The 5,811-nt window shown below is 43.7% G+C and overlaps 1 pseudogene; it reads left to right on the top strand.

Moving 5' to 3' along the window:
* The first annotated feature begins 2,991 nt into the window (after positions 1-2,991).
* On the top strand, positions 2,992-3,099 carry LOC115071340 (annotated as a pseudogene).
* Positions 3,100-5,811: the final 2,712 nt, after the last annotated feature.

The raw sequence follows: 5,811 nt of genomic DNA, 5'->3' as shown, positions 1-5,811 counted from the left end.
TTCTCTGCTCCCAGTTGACAGTCGTGGCCATGGACATCCAGAGTGATATAATAAAGTGCTTGGTATAGTTTTGGGAGCAGTGGTTCCCCAGGCTCACATGAAGCTTGGGGTTTCAGAGAGCTAGTCTTGGCCATGCTAACGTTTATCAGAACATAAAATAACTTCTCCTTACTCAGCTCGGTGCTCTGCAGTGCACTCAGAATACCTTAGGCTAGCCGAGCTGTTCATGACTCCAAGCTATCCAGGAACAGCCCACATTTCCAGCTGATCAACTGAATATGAACAGTGTGTTTGTTAGTCAGGCTTTTCCATACCAGAGCAAAATACATGACAGAAAACTTAAGGCTGCAAAGGTTTATTTTGGCTCACACTTTCGGTCACGGCAGGAAGAGCCGGGTAGGGCAGAGCAGGTCACGTCATGGTGACCAAGAAGACAGAAGAGAGAGAAAGAAGCGGGGCAGAGGGAGGGGGAGGGTTCCTCCTTCTCATCTGGTGTTCATCCGAGTCCCCAGCCTGTGGGATGGTATCACCCACATTCAGCATGGGTCTTCCCACTTGGTGAATCCTCTCTGGAGACATCCTTATGGATTACTAATCTCCTAGGCATTTCTCCATAGAATCAAATTGACAAGATGAATTATCAGAACCAGCAAAACAGGAAATATGGGTGTCAGGGGCCAAGTCTTCCCCAGTGGAAACCTGTGCGTTTTGGAGAGGTTTTCTGTCTGCATCACCCACCCAGAATTGTGGCACTGGTGACTGAGGACACCGATCACCTGAAATACAGCTAGTATGACTGAGAAACTAACTGAATTTTAAATTTTGTCTCATTTTCATTGATTTTACCTTAAATTTAAGTAACCCCAGGTGGCTAATAGTTATTGCTCTAAAATGTAGACAAAATTGAATTCTTCATTTTTTTTCATCATAATAATTAGGAAATTGATTCAAACTGACTAGTTTCGTTTATAACCAATATTTTCCTTAGATCTCTGACCTCCCAGTTCTTGAGGAGAAAGCATGTATACGATGCCAATGCAGTCGTTCTCTGGAAAATCAAGCCTTTTCCTCTGCAGACTGAAGGCTGAGAATTAATCTTAGTTGTTGGACCAAGACTCGCTGGTATTGTTTGTTTATTTATTTATTTATTTATTTATATTATATGCTCACGGTTTTCAAAATTGGATTCAGTTCAGTCCTCACCTCCATGTTAATAGCTTTAACTCCTATTATTTTTCCTAGTTCCCTCCTTTTTCATTCATAGTGGATTGTTAGCGTTACTGCATTAATTATCTATTGTTGCATAACAATATCTCAAAACGTAGTCACTTGGAACTCTGTTTTTCCCCCTCACAGTGTCTGGGTTCAGGAATCTGCACAGCTCAGCTGGGTCTCCTAACTGAGGGTCTCCAGGCAGGCTGTCATCAAGGTGCCTGCTAGGACCACAGTCACCTCAAGGCTTGGCGGAGGGCTGCTCGGCTTCAAGCTCCCTCACTACCTTTCCAAGCCCTAGGGCTCGCTGACTGCTGCCTAGAGTTGCCAGTTCCAAGCTAGGTCACCCTCTCCACTGGGCTACTCACACGTGACAGCTGCCTGTCGGGAGGCAAGAAGAGCCAGAGAGAATGTGACCAGCAAGTAACCTCCTCTCAGAAGTGGCACCCCCCCATCTTTGCTCTGTTTTAGGGTGTGTGTGGGGAGTCTCTGCTTCCCTAGGCTCCTGTGAGGAAGCTGCTCTGTCCTGCACATCAGCTTCAGGGGTAAGCTATAACTGAGGGGGGGGGGGCACATCCCTGTCATCAGTACACACCTTTGCCTCCTTTATTTCTCTGGTTTTTGTTTTTGCTTTGGCTTCTGGGGCTCAAACCTAGGGCTTTGTCCTCCCACAGCTCTGACTTCTTGGCTTCTGTTTTGGTTTTTATTATTTTTATTTATGTATATGAGTATTTTGCAGGCAAGGTCAGAAGAGGGCCTTGGATCCCCTGGAACTGACGTTATTGATGGTCGTTAGCCGCCATGCGGGTGCTGGGAATCTAATCCGAGTTCTCTGCAAGAGCAGTCAGTGTTCTTAATCCCTGAGCCGTCTCTCCAGCCCCTCACCTTCTTGTCTTAATAATACGTATTCTGAGCGTTAGCCAACTATAACCAGCTAACACCTATTTTCCAGCCTTCTTTACAGTAGGTACAGTATAAGACTAAGTCCTGACCAATGGAGTATGAGCAGAGGTAATACGAATTATTGGTAGATACGTCCCTAACAGGAAAGGTGCATGTTCCCCAACTCTTTTCTCTCTGGCTGCTTGGTATCCAGGGGGGAGCTGGGAGGCATAGTCTCCCTTGTAGTTGGAGATTCCATATCAACTTTGGACCATCTTTCCCTGGAAATTTCCATGAAGGTTATAAATGTCTTACAAAAGCCATTGAATTGTTATTGTTGCTACTGTTGTCTTTTCAAGTACCCAAGGCTAGCCTTGAACATGCTTTCCCTACCTCCATCCAGTGCTGGGATTATAGGCATATGTCACTGTACCCAGTAATCCACGAAATTTAGAAGTGTCTGTATTGGAGTAGGGTCTGTAACTTAGCTACGTTACTAGTCTGTCACCTTTCATTTATCTTGGTTTTTTACCTAAGAAATAGTTGACAGATGCCACAGCAAAAGTAATGAGGAAATCTTCCTGTACCCCCCCCCCCCCCGCCGCAGTGCCACCAGGATCACAGCAGCAGCAGCAGACTCCTAATATTTTTGCTATTTGGCTTCTCTCTTTCTCCGTATTTACCATGAGAGGAGCAAGAAAATCAAGCTCTGGCTTGCTAATGAGCCAAGGGTCATTTTAAGTTTCCATTTCTTAGGTCCGACCAAGGTCAAGGACTACAATTCTATCTAGTAATATAATATTATTTGTTAATTTCTGAACAAAGTAAAGTTAGTTGTCTACTGATAAGGAAAAATAAATGCAAACTTACACTGGTGAGACGATACCATGATCACAGCAGGGGAGATACTGTGATCACAAAGGTGGTTTTCCCAGGGTGAGGCTTATCCTTTGTACGCCAGCAGTGCTGACCCCTGCGATTTCCCAAATACGGGAAACTCGACTGATAAATGTTTAACAATCGACTCTCTGTGGGAAAACTAAACTGATTTGTAGTGCTTGCCAATTTCTACAGTGTAAATATTTCTACCGTGGCTGGTTTCAAGCTAACACTATCATGTCTCTGAAGACATACACACAATCATATCTTGCAAACCAGTGCTACCCAGCCTGAGAGGGCTCTGGAGAGGCATAAGCCTAGGATGCAGGAGCACCCAAAGGATAATGAGGTGTCTCTGATGACATTTGAGCTGTAACAGCGGTCTCCCCTCCAGCCCCAGAGATTCAATGATCAGAGCGTGGGAATATTTTGAAGCAGATGTTTTTAATGTGCAATCAAGGAAAAAAAAAAACATTTCCTGCTATGTAATCCATGTTTGGGGTTGTCATTTTCACTTTCGATGTAATAAAGAGGAGCTGACCTATGTGGCCTTTCTTAAAGGGAAGAAGTGACAGAGCCAGGCTGGCGAATCCCACCACTGAAAGGCAAAGGTCTGCACGCTGCCTCCTGCACAGGTCCCGAAAAGAAGCATAAATATTATTACCACTATTTTAATAGTTTTATTTTATTTTACATGTATGAGTGTTTTGCTGCCTGTAAGTACACCCACACATGCAGTGCGCAGAGAGGAGAGAAGAAGGTGGCAGATCCCCTAGAACTGGAGTTACAGTTGGTTTTTAGCGGCTATGTGGGTGTTCTGTAAGAGCAGCCGGTGTTTTTAACTGCTGAGCCATCTCTCCAGCCTCTAAATATTATTTTTGAGCCCTTAAAAAGCATTAGTAATTATTCATTACTCTCTTCCTCCTTCACCTCCTCTGGTACCCCAGGCTAGCCCTTCAACTCTAGAGCCTTCTGCCTCTGTCTCTAGATGCTGGGATTGCAGGAGTGTATGATTCTTCCTTTAATTTGGAATCTAAATGAGTGTGGGATATGCTGAAACCCTGGGAATCTGTTGTGGATAATTTAGTCATCTCAGCCTATTGCTACTGGCCATGGCATCTAGCTCAAGCTCTTTCCACCCACATTCAATTTGTAGTTTTTTTCTCTTTTAGTCGGGGGGGAGGGCCGGGAGGCAACCCCCAGTTACCATAACAGTGCAGTGGAATTTCCAGAATTTGGGGGAAATGCCAGGGGCCAGCACACCCTGAGTGCCAGGCAAGTTTTTGTTTCTTTTTTCTTGACAACAGATAACTACATTTACATTGTTCAAAAATCAACAGCTAGGGGCTGGAGAGATGGCTCGGCAGTTAAGAGCACTGACTGATCTTGCAGAGAATCTGGGTTCCATTCCCAGCACCCACATGGCAGCTAACAACCATCTTTAACTCCAGTTGCAGGGGCTCCAACGCCTTTTTCCAACCTCCACAGGCACTGTCCAACATGGGTGCACTTATATACAGGCAGGCAATACACTCATACACATAAAAATAAACAACAACAACAAAATATATCAACAGTTAGCTACTTCTTATATTTTTCCAACCTTTATATTAACCCTTGAAATAAATTGTGTTTAGAATTTTACCAATTGATAAAGTACATACTTTATTAATGAATTATTGTCATGCATGTTTCACCCCAAAATCCTTATGTCAATCCAAAAGCCCACAGATGATCAAATCAGGACCATAAGGATCTGCTGAGCACAGCCTATGGTCAGCAGAGCAGGGGAAGGAAGGACAGCATGGGATAGGAGCAGAAAGACAGGTCTCAAGCTCCACAGTGAGCAAATCTGACTCAGCTTCCTAACCTACATAAATGAGGGCATAGGGAAAGGTGACTTTGTCCCTTTGACTTTAATATCTTAAAAGAGTGTTCTGAGCCAGGCATGGTGGTACACATCTTTGATCTCAGCACTTGGGAGGCAGAGGCAGGCAATCTCTACAAGTTCAAGGCTAATCTGGTCTACATACTGAGATCCAGGCCAGCCAGGGCTACATAATGAGACCTATCTTTTTTTATTTTTTGGTCTTTTTGAGACAGGATCTCCCTGTAGCCCCAGCTGTCCTGGAACTCACTATGTAGACCAGGCTGGCCTTGAACTCACAGAGCTCTGCCTACCTCTGCCTCTTGAGTGCTGGGATTAAAGGCATGCACCACCACACCCGGCTTGAGACCTATTTTAAAAAGTAAAAATAAATAAATAAAAGTGTCAATAAAACAGAATCTCATAGGTCCCTTCCTCTGGTTTTGGTAGATGCTGACAAACTAGATTGCTTTATCTGACCTTATATTCTTTCTACATGAGACGTTTGACCTTTGGTTGTCATTCTATCTGATGAGTAGTGGCCTCCAATGTCTTCATTTAGATCAGCATCCCCTTCTCTTCTTGGGCATTGCTGGAGTGAGGAATTTAGGAGAGTCTGTGTTTTGCTATTTCTACCATGAAAACTCAACATGTTGTCAAAACAATTCAACAATGAAAGTAGAGCTACAAGTCTTCCATAAGTAGCTTCGATAGAGGTTCTATCTTTACAATTATCAAGCACTGTGAGTGGATTTACTTAAACAACAAATCTACTTTTTTGAAATAAAACTTATTTAAGATTGTTTTGGCTAAAGAAAAAAAAAAATGCTTTTGATGCCTTTCCTTCTAAGCCAGCCCATTAGATGTAGTTTATAGAAGAGGAGCAGTGGTCTCCTCCTCGTCCATCTCCTTCGGTTTTGAAGGCTGTGTTTCTCTTTAGACCATGTAATACCACGGCGTGATCTGAAAAG

This window comes from Nannospalax galili, unplaced genomic scaffold (assembly GCF_000622305.1).
Source record: "Nannospalax galili isolate Female #2095 unplaced genomic scaffold, S.galili_v1.0 scaffold1579, whole genome shotgun sequence".
Taxonomy (NCBI): domain Eukaryota; kingdom Metazoa; phylum Chordata; class Mammalia; order Rodentia; family Spalacidae; genus Nannospalax; species Nannospalax galili.
Note: the sequence above shows the minus strand (reverse complement) of the source record. Positions and strands in the feature narration are given on the sequence as shown.